General features: G+C 38.3%; 1 protein-coding gene across 2 annotated transcripts in view; it reads left to right on the top strand.

Moving 5' to 3' along the window:
• The window catches only part of GLRA3 (glycine receptor alpha 3), a gene marked incomplete at both ends in the record, with an annotated part of 155,120 nt that overhangs the window by 13,747 nt on the left and 124,953 nt on the right, over positions 1-16,420 (top strand). The gene's annotated exons all lie outside the window — the stretch shown is intronic.

The raw sequence follows: 16,420 nt of genomic DNA on the forward strand, positions 1-16,420 counted from the left end.
AAAATGGAGAGAAAGGAGCAATATGAGAAATGACCAAAAAAAAAAAAAAAAGTCTTGTCCGCTGCTTGGACGTGGAGGATCAGAGAGAATGGTCTAGGATAAGCCTCATATTTATACCTTTAGTAACTGGGTGAAAAATAGTGCCACGACAAGAATAGGGCATAAGAGAAGAGGCATAGCCATGTAGAAAAGTATCATAAGTTAAGTTCCAGATATGTATGGTGAATGTAATGCCTATGAGATATCCAGTTGATGGAGAACTTCAGCACAGAGGTGAGAACACAAGACCTGGGACTAGATAAGATTGGATGGCTAGAATTCTGGGGCAAGGTTTTCCTACATTTTTTAATACTTGAGCACACATGGATGTTTCATCTCATTGTACAAACAAATAAGCCTGGTGACTCTCAGTCCTCAAGCCTGGCTCTAGCTGCACCATCTCACACACTGCAGGCTGAGCTGTGGCTAACACAGCACACCTGTAATCCACTGGGGCTTGCAGATGTCAAAAAGTCCTTCCCTGCCGAGGGCACTGCTGCTCAAAATGTGGTCCTTTAACCAGAAGAATAACCATCACCTGAGAGGCTGTTAGACCTGCAAACTCACCACGACTTACTGAGTCAGAATCTGCATTTTATCCAGCCCGGCAGATGAGTCATAAAGCACATTCAGATTTGAAAAGCACTGTCTTAAAAACACCAGCTTCTAAGGGATGAGCAGAAGGAGAGGTACTGGCAAAAAAAAAAAAAAAAAAAAAAAAGGATGGGGATTATGATAAGAGAAAAATGAGAACTAACACGGAGTGCGTCAGACAACCAAAAAGAAAAGTTTTGGAAATAAAAGAATGATCAATAACACAATAATATCAAATGCCATAAAAACCAAAAGAAATGTGGAAGATTATAAATAGCCTTTTGATACAAAAATACATGTACAGCTATGTTAGAAGATTGAATTGTGCGTTAAAGAAAAATATAGATTCCCTTTTTTAGAAGAGGCTATACTGCATGAGGAAGTAACAGTGGACACAGATGTGGCAGGCACTTCTTCATTTGCTTGTTTAATTTTGCTTTTACAATGAAAGGAGATTTGAGCTTGCTCACATCCTGGAAGAAAGAAGTCAGTAGATTAGGAAATGCTTAGGAAAACACAAGAGAGGTTCAGAAGAGAAAGGGCAAAGTCACTGATGAGGTGAAAAGGAAGAGTTTTAAGAGCAGTCGTTGAGGGGTAGCTTTTGAACCAGAAGTCTTAAGTCTTTCTCTGGGACCGGAGGCAGAATGTGACAGGTGGTAGAGACGGGAATTGTGATTTTGTTATTCAGTTGCATGCTCAGTTATCTCTTTGAAGTAGGAGACAAGGTCATTAGTCGAGATAAAGATGAACAACGAAGCAGACAGGTTTAGGCTGATTTAACGGTTACAAAACACAGAATATAGCTGAGTCCACATTACCTCTGGTACTGGACAGGCTGTGCTCCCAGCTTTCTTGGAAGAGTCGGTCCAGCCCCGTGAGAGCAAAAGCCCCCATCACTCTGCAGAGGAGCGGGATGAAGCCTAGGACATGATCTTTATTCAGGCCTCGCTCATTTAGGTGGCAAAGTCAGAGGTAGAGCCCACATCACCTAATTCAAATTAACTGCTTATTTTTCCAAAAGAGCACAGTGATTTAGGCTCTTCTACACTAGAAAAAGGAATGATCACATCATTCTTTAAAAGGTGAAATGTGGCTCATTCAGCTAGAATCACAGTAAGTTTTTTTTAATGAATAGTTTCATCAAAAAATATAAGAATGAGACCCACTTTCAAACTTTTTGCTCTTCTCAGGGTTCTATACATGAACACCATGTGTGGCAGTGTAGGTGTGTCCACTCACATCTCTGACCCGTTTCTTTTCAATCTTGAAAATAGGTAGTCTTTTCCTAGGAGGCATTACCTCCAGAGATTTTGTTATGCTTGATTAAAGGAAAACATGTTCTTACAGGAAGAGGAAATAACTTCTATAATCTAGAAGCTTTTACAATCCTTTTGTTTCCTGGGAAACTGTAAATGTCTTGCCCAAAATAGTTTAGGCACCTAAGTAGAAGGAAGGTGGAAACGGGAAGAAAGAATGGAGGTGAGGCAGAGGGAGAAGGGTGTATATAACCTCAGATGAATATTAGCTTTAAGTATGATGTACAGTCACTGATTGTATCTTGCTAAGCTCTTCTCACTCTTAATTTTTAAAAAGAATATAATCCAATAAAAACCTTGATGTGTAGTCTAATTTTCGCTAGAGGGAAATTGAACAACACTATACTCACTGCTATATTTACCTTTCCTTACCACTTCCAATTATAAACTCCTTTTTGCTTTATTGTTTGATTCCCTTCTTTTTTCTGTGCCATTCCTCTCTCCTTAAAGGAATGTAACGAACAGACAAATGTAGGGCTTCCTGCACCACAGGAATAAAAATGTCCAATAACTCAAATATGCTTAAGTCAGAACACATTCCATTGAAAGGTGACATTAACATAAACATTTGTAGTCACACAAAAGGGAATATCTACCATAATCTGAATAAGTCGGTGCTCTGCTGATTCAATATTATTACAGAAAACAACCTTAGCATGGCTCCACTTTAATATTCTTTTCAGGTTCAGAGACTCAGAGACTGGTGCTTTAAAAATATCATGGTTTTATGCCCTCAATCTTATTGATTTGGGGATTTATAAAAATGCATTTTATTAGTAAGCATTCATGCAAGCACAATTAGATCAAAATAAAGCAGTACTACTTCTGCTGTATTGTTTCCTTTGTAAATATAACTCAGTTAAACATCTCAAGTAAAAGGATGATTTCTGTATCACTCATTTCTGGCTTGTGGGATTACGGTGCTTTTTTCCCCTTATTTTACTGTATTTTTATGAAATACAGTAGATTAATAGATTAAAATGAAATTTAGAGAATGTGTTTTTTTTGTTGTTGTTGTTGTTTTTGTTTTTCTGCAGTATGCGGGCCTCTCACCGTTGTGGCCTCTCCCATTGCGGAGCACAGGCTCCGGACGCGCAGGCTCAGCGGCCATGGCTCACGGTCCCAGCCGCTCCGCGGCATGTGGGACCCTCCCGGACCGGGGCACGAACCCGTGTCCCCCACATCAGCAGGCGGACTCTCAACAACTGAGCCACCAGGGAAGCCCGAGAATGTGTTTTTTAAAAAGTTTTATGCACATTTTAAAGGTCTAAGTGGTGTTTTGTCAAATAAGATTCAGGAGAGCAGCACAATTCTTTTTTTTTTTTTTTTTTTTTTTTTCGCGGTACGCGGGCCTCTCACTGTTGTGGCCTCTCCCGTTGCAGAGCACAGGCTCCGGACACGCAGGCTCAGCGGCCATGGCTCACGGGCCCAGCCGCTGTGCGGCATGTGGGATCTTCCCGGACCGGGGCACGAACCCGTGTCTCCTGCATTGGCAGGCGGACTCTCAACCACTGTGCCACCAGGGAAGCCCTATCCGTCTCATGATATATTTCAAGTACTATTTTTACTCCTCTATTCCAAAAATACTTATATAATATCTCAGTGGTTTTATATAATGTCTCAGTATATTTATATAATATCTCAATCAGTGTTCCAGGATTTGGGGGTATAATAGTAAATAAGCAAAAATCCCTGCTCTTAAGAAGTTATCTTCCAGTAGAGGAAAACATAAAAATAAATAAGTGAATGAATAGTATTTTATCTAATAATATGTTTTATGGAGAAAAGTAAAGCAGAAACAGATAGGGAAGAGAGAAAATGTGAGAAGGGAAGACATTTTCTTTTTTTAAATTAATTTTTATTGGAGTATAGTTGATTTACAATGTTGTGTTAGTTTCTGCTTTATATCAAAGGGAGTCAGTTGTACATATACATATATCCATTCTTTTTTAGATTCTTTTCCCATGTAGGTCATTACAGTGTATTGAGTAGAGTTCCCTGTGCTATACAGTCAGTCCTTATTAGTTATGTTTTATATATAGCAGTGTGTATATGCAGAAGGGAAGACATTTTCAAGGAGACCTTTTGAGTGAAGACTTGAAGGTGATGAGGGAGCCATACAGTGGGATCTAGAGGAGATTGGTTTAGGTAGAAGGGGTGGCAAGTGTGATGGCCCTTAGGTGCCAGCATACTTACTAAAAGTTTTCAAAGAAACCATCCAGTAAAATATCATTGCAAATTTCTGTTTTTCAATATAGATAACCTATGATATTGGATATGTGTCTCTTAGATGTTTTAAAACCATGCTTTAATTCAACAGGTCCAAAATTGAACACATTATCGTAACTCTCAAAGCTGGTCCCCCTTTTCCCGCTGTCCTATATCAGTGAATGATGTTTCCATCCATACAGTTGCTCTAGCCAGAAAGCTGGGTCGACATCACTTAACTACTGCTGTATAACACATTATCCTGAAATTTAGTGCGTTAAAACAACAATGAATGTTCATTGCATGGGTCAGAAATTCAGGAACACCTTAAGTAGATGTTCTAGCTCAGAATCTTTCGTCAGGTTACTGTCAAGATGTCAGCCATGGTTGCAGCCACGTGAAGGCTTGACTGGTGAAGAGAATCTGATTTCAAGTTGGCTCAGTCAAATGACTGGCAAGTTCGTGAATCCTATTGGTAGAAGCTCTCATTTTCTTCCATGTAGCTACTTGAGTGGCTGAGGGAAGAGTGAATGACCCAGAAGAGAGCTGGGTGGAAGTAGCAATGCATTTTATGATCAAACTACAGAATTCATGTCATCAAGAATTTACATTGTGTAGGCAGCATTCAAGAGGAGGAAAATTAGGCTCCACCCTTTGAAGGGAGGTGTGTCAAAAAATTTAAATAAGCATTTTTAAAATCATTGCAATCACGCTTGAAACATTTTCCTCATTCCCAACCAGTACCAAACCATCACTAAATTTTATGGATTTTATCAATGATATATATATATCTCTTAGATTATTCTACTCTCTCCAACCCCACTGCGATCAAAATTACTCACACTATCCTCAGCTCTCACTTTGACCGCAGGAGTTGTTTCCAAATGGGAGCTGTAAAGACAGAAGTCCAAAATGTGATCCATGAGGCACTGCATGATTAGGTACCTACAGCCGTCTCCAGCCTCATTTGTTATTACGTTGACACTTTCTGTCTCTATTCCAGACACACTAACAATTCCTTTAGTCTCTGTCCTTCCCATGACACCACAGGTTCTAAGATATTTTCTCTTGTATGTCTATTCAGTCTTTTTCTGCCTGAAATTCTGGACTACTATTTCAGCAGCCCCTCCTCCTAGAAGTGTTCACTGAATTTATACCAATTGATAGACTTCTTTTGATTATTTAAAATCTTGCTAGAATACCAGAACTGAAATAAAACTATTAAACTAAAGACAATATAAAACCAGAATTGCTTTAAATATTCATTCAGTAGTTGATTTCTGAAAACTAAATGTCCTGAATAAGAAGTTATTTAAGGAAGAGTGGTAAACAAGTGTGTCAGTTAGGGGCCCTATAATTATACATTTGCAATATGACTTTGAACTTCTCTTACTAAGGTGCCTTCAACCATGAATTGAATTCATAAGCTAGGATGGGTCCATCAGATTTTTTCTTTATGGTGCTCAGTATTTCCTGAGTTTGTTGGTATTTTCTACACTTGGATTTCATGAGATACTATTATACCATTCAGGGCCCTTTTACATTAATTAGCTTGAGTGAATTTCTCTTTATTTCAATTAAAAATATCCCTGACCAAAAGAGTCATGCTATCAAAGGCAAAATCCAAACATTGGCTTAAGAATTTGACATTTTTTGAAACATATGTGTAGAATATGTCATTTGTTTTACTGCAATTTTCTGTGAAAAATGTGTACCACTTTTAAGTCTCCATTTTTATACTGGTTAAAGAATATCTGGCTTGCCCAACGTGAAGCAACTAGTTAATGACAAAACTAGAACAAAATGTAAGCCTCCTGGCTGTCCATCTGGAGCTTCAGCCATTCTACTATGATGATTTTCATTTAATTATCTTGGGCACTGGACACATAATAGAACTATTGAGTCTATTCTAAGTAATTTTCAATGTTTCTGAAATGCTTAATTAGTTTTCTTTAAAATAAACAGGTCATTAAGAAGCTACAAATCAATGAGTTAATTAGCTGTGTTATGGCCTTTTAGATTTTTCAGTTGAAATAAGCTGATGTCAAAACTATAAAGAAGTAAACTACTACCCATGAGAATAGACAGTTTCCATAGAAGTTATAACAATTAGCATGAGTTTTGAGCACAGCATTTTGAAAGCATTTAGTAAAACTGAGTGACTTTATGATAAAAATAAATTTTGTAGATGAAACGAACAAACTTGTATAACGATGAGAGTTAAGAAACCTGAGATGACTACACTATCTATCCCTGTCATCTACTTTTTTTTTTTACATCTTTATTGGAGTATAATTGCTTTACAATGGTGTGTTAGTTTCTGCTTTATAACAAACTGAATCAGTTATACATATACATATGTCCCCATATCTCTTCCCTCTTGCATCTCCCTCCTTCCCACCCTCCCTATCCCACCCCTCTAGGTGGTCACAAAGCACCGAGCTGATATCCCTGTGCTATGCGGCTGCTTCCCACTAGCTATCTATTTTACGTTTGGTAGTGTATATATGTCCATGCCATTCTCTCACTTCGTCCCAGATTACCCTTCCCCCTCCCCATATCCTCAAGTCCATTCTTTAGTAGGTCTGTGTCTTTATTCCCGTCTTGCCCCTAGGTTCTTCATGACATTTTTTTTTCTTAAATTCCATATATATGTGTTAGCATATGATATTTGTTTTTCTCTTTCTGACTTACTTCACTCTGCCTGTCATCTACTTTCACTGGAGTCCTCCTTCTCCACCTGTCCTATCCCTCCACCTCCTATCCCACACCTATAACCCTGTATTAACCCTTCATATACAAACACGCAAACAATATGTAACTTACCACTGACAACTAGCAAGCATTGAACAGACATACCTACTAAGTCCTAATTTATGTAAGCACTGAACGTAGACACCACTGCAATCAGGTCTGGCTAAAAAAGCACCCATCACATTCTAATTGACAATTCTCCAGTTCCACCATTAAATGACGATTTTCAGACATATAACTTTGCTTTAATTTTCTCTTTCAGATTTCTATATCCTGATTTTCCCGTTTCTAAATATTTGTTCTAGGTTCTTCCCTGATTATTCATAAGCATCACTCCTAACTTGGGCAGAAGGACAGAAGGATGAAAATGTTGGACACTCTGGTGTATAATGTTTGACCTCTCCATCACTATATTTAGTTAATTCATTTCAAAAATACTTATCCAGTTATTTACTGTGGGTGCTCTGGATTACTTCTGGGGCTATTAAAACACATGCAACAGTCATGAGTTTTGCTTAAATATAAGATCCTATAAAGTCAGAGATAGACATTGATTGATTAATCTTATTAAAAATACAATTACATGGGCTTCCCTGGTGGCGCAGTGGTTGAGAGTCTGCCTGCCGATGCAGAGGACACGGGTTCGTGTCCCGGTCCGGGAGGATCCCACATGCCGCAGAGCGGCTGGGCCCGTGAGCCATGGCCGCTGAGCCTGCGCGTCTGGAGCCTGTGCGGGAGAGGCGGCAACAGTGAGAGGCCCGTGTACTGCAAAAAAAAAAATACAATTGTAACAAGTGCTGTTAATGAGATACAAATTTGATAAATATTGTAACAGGATTTTGCAGAATGAGATAGAATAGGTAAGGCTTCCTGAGGAAATGATGCTTAAACCAAGATCACAAAGATAAGTAGAATTTAATTAAATGAATAGAAGACCAATGAGTATTCCAAAGGTAATGCCTAGCAGTAGGTTGTACCAGAGGATCTGAAGAGGATATGGTGAGATGTGGTTGGATTATGGATAAAATTATAAGGTAGGACCAACTGGAAGGATATGATATGTGGAATACAAGAGGAGTCAAGAGTTATCAAAGATTTTCCAGCTGAGAAATGTAAAGATTTTGTTACCATTAACCAAGTTTGAAAAGAATGGAAGAGAAACAAGCTTGTGTGGGAATAGCAGGAGTTTAATGTATGTTTGCTTTTATCAGAGAGCTAGGTTGCTAGCAATCTGTGATTATTTTATTCCAGTTTCAGAAATGGAGACAATTCCAAGCTATGCTTAGCTTCCTGCTAAGACTTCTGTATTTGTTTCATTCTTACTCAGCAGCTGTAATTCTTTGCGATCTCAGACCACCTCATAGGAGTTCACGCCTTTTTGTCCCCCTAAAATCCATAAAGCTTTCAAAACTTGTACACAGATTGTTAACCTCTCAGCTGGTACTCTGAAGTTTATTGCCATCCTTAAGGGAAACTCACTTCTGTAAGTTTCCTTGTCTTAGATCTTAGCCATGTGACTTTTCACTGTGTTTTTAGCTCTCTGATGCACAGTTTTTTCTTTTTAACCTTGTCTAGTGTTTTCAGTGGGAAGTTTAATTTGATTTAAAATATTGGCTTATAGGGACTTCCCTGGTGGTGTAGTGGTTAAGAATCCACCTGCCAATGCAGGTGACACGGGTTCTAGCCCTGGTCCGGGAAGATGCCACATGCCGTGGAGCAAATAAGCCCGTGCACCACAACTAATGAGCCTGCACTCTAGAGCCCGCACGCCACAACTACTGAGTCCGCGTGCCACTACTACTGAAGCCCACGTGCCTAGAGCCCGTGCTCCGCAACAAGGGAAGCCACCGCAATGAGAAGACCACACACCACAATGAAGAGTAGCCCCTGCTTGCTGCAACAAGAGAAAGCCCACACACAGCTACGAAGACCCAATGCAGCCAAAAATTAATTAATTAATTAATTAAAAAAATAGAATAAATAAGATAAAAAAATAAAAATAAAATATTGGCTTATAAATTTAATATCTGAGTGGCCTGGGAAAAAACCTCTTTACCTTAGTGTCTTCATCTGTAATACATAGGTAATAATATCTAACTAGAAAAGTTGTTATGAGAATAAAATGATATCATATATATACATGAATTCTGTGCCTGAGAGATCAGGAAGCAGCTACCATTTTTATTGTTAGGTGAATTTAAAATAACCCAAGCCTCATCAAACTGCAGAGAGAAATGAAATCGCTTTAAAATGATAATCATATTTCACTGGCACATGGCTCACAGTGGGAAGAATCAAGATCCCAGTACCCTTTTAATTTTGAGTTATTTCTCTGAGCCTCCAAGGGTATTCTAGAATAGTCCTTTTATATTCTTCCACTTTGGCCTCCTTTTAAAATAATTAATATTAAACAATCAACTTAAAGCCTGCTTCACTGCCTGTGTCATCATGGTAAACAATCTGTCCTCTTCTAAGGCAGGATGCTTTAGCGTGAAATGCTCAAAACATCATGTATTCTCAGATGTTTCAGTTTCTCTTTAGTTCTCCCATAAAGAGACTAAAGCCATAAAGAATTGGAAAGAATGTTCATCTCTTCAATTCTGGGTTTTATTTTTCAAACTGTGGGCTTGAAATATCAATTGCTTGTGTCTGCAGCTCAGAAAGTTCCAAATAATAGTAACTGTGACAATTTTTTTTTCACTAAGTGTTGTAACCCCATAGGACTGGTTTATAAAGCTAGAGAATACATAGTCAACTGTCTTTCCCCCTTATACCCCAAACCTTCTCTGCCTCAAGAGTCTGGGCACTGATTTATTCCCCATAAGTCACTGTGCTTCTGTGCAAATCAACTCATGAAAATAGATGCACAGAGATTTGTGGCCCTCGTGCCAAGACTCATCTCAAACCCATATTACGTTTCCTAGCTACAGCTTTCATATTTTCTCTCAATTTTAAGGTGCATTTAGCGGAGTGAAATAAGTATGGACAATTATATTAAATCCATCTTTACAGCATCTCTATTTAGCAGTTATTTCTGCCCTCCAAAAGTGGATATATTTTACTTTCTTGTCTCATTAAAGAGGAAGGGAGGGGATAGAAGGGGAGGGGGAGAGACTTATCTTTTTGATGGATTTTGGTATTTGATTTTAATGCTTAAAAAATATAGGCTTCTGCCAGTCTCTCAGAAATTGAAGTCTCTGAACTTTCAAGTGACAAGTCATTATAAAAATAAGAATATATAAGATTCTTAAGTGAAAAATGTGTAAATTGATGGGAATGTGTATGAGCCCACCTAGAGTTTCCAAGAAAGTTAATAGTAAATTCAGTACTTGGCACAGCATAGAAAAGACAAGCCAAGTGTGGGAGCCAGGCAAATTTGTGCAGAGATTGTTTTGAGATTTTCATAAATAAAAGACTTCTAAAATATCCAAAGATGCTTCCTTCAAAAATACTGATCATGAGTCATTTGCTAACAACTTAGTAACTTGCTATAAATATGTTGAAAGACAAGGTTTAGACAAAAAAAAAATGGACTTCATAATAAAGTTTCTTATCCAAAATCCATTCTAGGGACTTCCCTGGTGGTCCAGTAGTTAAGACTTCTCCTTCCACTGCAGGGGGATGTGGGTTCGATCCCTGGTCTGGGAGCTAAGATCCCACAAGCCTCAGGGCCAAAAAACCAAAACATAAAACAGAAGCAACACTGTAACAAATTGAATAAAGACTTTAAAAATGGTCCACATCAAAAAAAAAAATCTTAAAACAAAAACCCCCAAAATCTACTCTAAATGCAACTTAGATTTCTTCTTACTGCCTCCCCCTAACCTGAGTTTTTTTTCCTTTTAAGAATTTTTTTTTTTTATACTGGAGTATAGTTGATTTACAATGTTGTGTTAGTTTCAGGTGTACAGCAAAGTAATTCAGTTATGCGTATACATATATCTATTCTTTTTCAAATTATTTCCCGTTTAGGTTATTACAGAATATTGAGTAGAGTTCCCTGTGCTACACAGTAGGTCCTTGTTGGTTGTCTATCTTATATATTGTAGTGTGTGTATGTTCATCCCAAGCTCCTGATTTATCCCTCCCCCTCCCCCTTTCCCCTTTGGTAACCATAAGTTTGTTTTCTAAGTCTGTGAGTCCATTTTTGTTTTGTAAATAAGTTCATTTGTATCATTTTTTAAAGTATTCCGCATGTAAGTGATATCATATGATATTTGTCTTTCTCTGTCTGACTTACTTCATTTAGTGTGATAATCTCCAGGTCCACCAATGTTACTGCAAATGGCATTATTTCATTATTTTTAATGACTGAGTAATATTCCATTGTATATACGTGCCACATCTTTATCCATTCATCTGTCGATGGGTTCCTTCCTTGTCTTGGCTGTTGTAAACAGTGCTGCAATGAACATTGGGGTGCATGTATCCTTTCGAACCATGTTTTTGTCTGGATATATGCTCAGGAGTGGGATTGCTGCATCATATGGTAGCTCCCCCCACCCTGAGTTTTAACAACTTAAGAAAAATGTTTTTGAATATGTAAGTATAGATGATATTGACTATTTAAAGATTAGAGTAAGATCTCAGATTGGTCACACAGAGCCTCATACTGTGTATGTATGTATTTATTACTATAAGCTCTCTTAAATGATTACAGTTGTCTGAAGACAGTCTACCATTTTTCCTACGGTGCTAGTCTCCATGGTGCTAGATATTACTGTAATAGGAAGAAAGTTCTAGGAGAAATATACCAGAGCAAGAGTTGTAGGTGATTAGAAGTCTCCCCATATGCACAGACTCCACCATTTTCAGAAGCGAAGGGATAGCCTGTGTAGAAATGCTTTTTAGCCAAATACCCAATGTAATTTTGCCAACAGTAATTCCTTTTGAGTCAAAACTGTGAATCTTTAGAAATAAAATCAATTGTCCATAAGTCACTGAATGGCTCTCGTGTCACTGAAAGAAATATAACTAGTAAAGAAATCTGGACTATTTCTCTGCTCAGAATTTTCTCATTTATTAATAGGTATTATCATGCAGAGCTTGGTTGTGAATCCGTTATAAAACATGAAGGTTTTGCTCGAAGTGGCAGGAACAAAGGAGCCAGCCTATCATTCTCCTCACTATAATCTCACTTCCCAGCTTCTGTGCTCTGAGCCTTCCCAAGGATTCTCTGTAGAACCCAGATGGGCCCAGACAGAGTAATCTACTGAACTGTGAACACTACAGATTCAAGTTTGTGTTATACATACTTACCATTCCTAACAGAGTGCTTTGCACCTAACAAATTGTATGAGAACTCAGAATTCATTGTTTCAACATTTAACAGATATTTAAATACATTTTGGCATGAGAAGGTATATCTTTACAATTTTATTTTTATAAGTTGCTTTAATTGTATTGTTAGTAAACCTCTCAGCTTATACAAGTCTTTAAAAAGTTTATGTATTATAATTTTAAAATAATTTATCATCTCTTACCTACCTTCACTCCATCTCAGTCCAATGTGTATTTCATGTATTCTTCTCAAAGCTCATTAATCAAATTATATTAGGGATTTTATTAATTTTTAAGTATAACATCAAAAGAATGTCTCTTAATAGAATATTTACTGGTATTTAGTCAATTACAAGTGTTGACTATTTGTTATGGGGAAACCCAGAAGGTAAACTCTGTATCTTTTCTTTTAAAAGCAAATCTTTACATTACTTATGAGAAAAGATGTTTTTTTAGAGTCTTACAAAATAGTATTATGAGAGTTAGCTGTTACCACAGGAGTGACTACAATTATCCAGAGAGAAAGATGGATGGAGCTGCGAGGAGTGTGGCTCTTTAAAACACAAATACAATAAAAACAAATATAAAAAGAAATCTAGGAACACACTGTCAGATCAGTGATAACAAAATTAGTGGAATACCGACCTCTGTAAATTCCCTTCTTCCTAAAAGCAGTGAGAAAACTGTCAAAAAAAAGTGACAACTTGTTCAGAACTCTGGTAATTAATCAGAGATGTGCAGTAATCCACGAATTAGTTTAATCAAGAAAAACATCTGAATCTTGGTAAGAACAGTGGGATTTCTGGTGTTATAACTTGCCCTATTCCCATCCCCCTGTCTCGAGCTCCACGGTAGCATTGTAAGCCAATAGCCTACAATAACAGTAAAAACAGCAGCCTGGCAGCTACCAGAGGGGACAGAATGGAGTTTGAATTCCTTTAAAACCATATTCTTGGAAAATTGTCATTATTTAACCTGCCTGGAGGTTTTCTGGGATACCCCACTCACAAGACTTTTATTTGACCTAACTTGGAGCTTACCCTTTCCTGGAGATGTTTGTCAAATTTTTAACGTCATGAGTACCTGAGGCAGTAGAGAACAGTGGGTGCAGACTAACCATGAATCTTAAAAGAAAAAGCAGCAGGGCTTCCCTGGTGGCGCAGTGGTTGAGAGTCCGCCTGCCGATGCAGGGGACACGGGTTCGTGCCCCGGTCCAGGAAGATCCCACATGCCGCGGAGCGGCTGGGCCTGAGAGCCATGGCTCCTGAGCCTGCGCGTCCGGAGCCTGTGCTCCGTAGCAGGAGAGGCCGCAACAGAGAGAGGCCCGCGTACTGCAAAAAAAAAAAAAGAAGAAAAAGAAAAAGCAGCAGAATGATATGTTCATAGGGGTTTAGAAAAGCTCCACATATTCTTGGGCATCTAGAAGTCCACACGTTATGTACAAGGCTGTGAGCATTCCGTATGGTGGGCTGAACTGCATCCTTCCAAAATTTCACGTTTAAGTTCTAACTCCCAATATCTCAGAACATGACTTTATTTGTAGATAATTAAGGTATAATGGAGTCAAATTGGTGGACCCTAATCTGATATGACTGGTGTCCTTCTAGGAAGAGATTAAGACATAGACACACAAAGAGGAAGGACCATGTGAAGACACAGAGAGAAGACGGCCACCTACAAGCAAGGATGGAGGCCTTCAGAGGAAACTAGCCCTGCCAACAACTTGGATTCCTAGCCTCCAGAATTGTGAGAAAATTAATTTCTGTTGTTTAAACCACCCAGTCAGTGGTAATTTGTTAAGAGAGTCCTGGCAAATGAATACACCCAGGGCTGTATGCATGCTCAGGAAGAACCCAGAGAGACCCTGAATTCTCAACTCTGGAGGCCTTTGGGCCCTGTGTAAATAGGAGGTAAAGGCTAAGGCAGATTTGTCAACTGCCTGACTCAAAGTTGAAGCAAAACCCCATGAACTCAGGACCCCCAGCAAATACTATGAGATTTATTGGTCCTGGGAATTTTAAAAAATCCCTGTCCAATTATTAGCTGATCTCTAAGCTAAGTGAAAAGATATCGCATAGTCATATACGATAAATAATATAGACTTTACAGAATTTGTTCAGAAAAGTCAATTACTAGGCAAAGACCGTAAATCAGCTATTTTAAAAACATTCAAAGAGCTAAAAGAAACCATGCCCAAAGAACTGGAGAGAAAGTATGACAGTAATGTCTCACCAAATACAAAATACCAACAGAGAGATAGAAATTACAGAAAGAACAGCAGAGAAATTTTGGATTTGAACGGTACAGTAACTAAAATGAAAAATTCACAGGAAGGCTTCTTGTAGTTTCCTCTGACTGCTGTAACAATTTACTACAAACTGGGTGGCATAAAACTGCAGAAATTTATTTTCTCAGAGTTCTGGATGCCAGAAGTCTGAAATCAGTTCACTGGGCCCAAAACAAGATGTGAGGAGGACCATGCTCCCTCAGAGGTTCTAGGGGAGACTCAGTCCCTTCCTATTCCAGCCTCTGTTGACCGCCGGCATTCTTGGCTACGGCCACATCACTCTAATCTCTGCTTCTCGGCCACACTGCCTTCCCTCTTCTGCCTGCCATCAAATATACCTCTGCATCTCTCTTCTAAGGATACATGTCACTGCATATAGGGCTGACATGGATAACCTATGATAATCTCCCCCATTCAGTGCAAAATGTGAGGGAATGCCAATTCAGCATACATAGTTAACTATAATTTTTTTTAAAAAAGTAGAGAGACACAGTATTACTGGTTCAGAGCCAGGTAAGTTGGTTTATTTGTTGGTGAAAGAATGTACTATTTTCTGACAACTGAAAGGAAGGGTTTTGCAAAGGAAACACAGGGAATAGTTTAGAAGCAGTAATATGTAGCTAGGAGAGCTCTGACAATGCCTTCTTCTGCCTGCTGTTCTTGGGCCATGGAAAGTGGACAAATGCTACTTAAGAGGGCAGGTAAAAGTTACTTAAAACCAGATGGTAGAAGAAAGTTCTGGAGTTACTGAGAGGAGAGGAGTGTTGTTTTTCCTTTCATGATGATGATGATGATGACATTAGAATAAACTTTCCAGGGATCAGCATGGCAAGGAGTTCAACTGACCAGTAATAATCAGAGATAAAGGCTTACAAAGTAATATGGAACCAGAAGAATAGGGAGAGAAGAAGCTTCTGTTTAGAGAGAAAGAAAGAAAGACAGAATCAAAGTTATTGAGAAGATAAGTGATTCAGAATGTCCAGAACTAGATATATCCTCTAGAACAGGGCAAGAGTTAATAGGTGCTGTTAACTGTGATACTGTACTTTCAGAAATATTGTTCTCACATTACCATTGATATTGGATTTTACCGTTGTGATTATGAATTATTGAATATATGTGTGTGGTAGACGATTTAATGGTGATGGCTCTAAGGTTTATTTTCCCTTCTTATTAAACATTCTGGCAGGAGGAATTTAATAACTTGATACTGCTGAGAGTGACCACAAAGGTTCAGGGTTTGGCGATGCTCTAAGTTGAGTGACAGAGCTGGGAGGACGTGATGACTGACAATCGCCAGGAAGTAACATCAGGTTGAATATAAATATTTCAAACAGATGTGTGTTCAGAAAGCCTGCTTCACTTTTCTGAGCAAACTCTGTGGATAAGAAGAATCATTTGATATTAGCAAGTAGGCCTAGACCTTTTGGGACCAACCTAGGTAAATGAGGAGCTGGTCGGGGGTTCAGTCATTTGTGGGCTTCTAGGATGAGCAGCTGCAGAAAAAGGAAAATGTTTGAATGAAAAAAATACAATAACCCTTTAACTTTCCTGGACACAGATTCTCATTCCATAATAGCCGACTGCACAGACCACATTTATGGTAATTTCTCAAACTCCATGCACAAATTTTAGGTCTGAACAAAATGTACTGCGTATGAATGACACCAAGTGAAAGCAGAATGAATTGAACTGAGTATGTTACTAATATAGGAAGCACTCACTCTAATTGAAGAAAAGAACATTGTTGTTTAATCTATAGGACCGAAGTTTTATTACTGTTGAGAACAATTCTTAAAACTTGAAAGGTGATGTTCTTTTCCTCTATAAAAGCAATAAGAATTGTATTTCACAGCTGAACTTTCATATTTTCTTATGTCTGAACAACTTAGGATAATTTTAGCTAAAAATTGCAATCAGAAATCAAATTTGGATAAATACA

Source organism: Grampus griseus, assembly GCF_964374135.1.
Source record: "Grampus griseus genome assembly, chromosome: 6".
Classification (NCBI taxonomy): domain Eukaryota; kingdom Metazoa; phylum Chordata; class Mammalia; order Artiodactyla; family Delphinidae; genus Grampus; species Grampus griseus.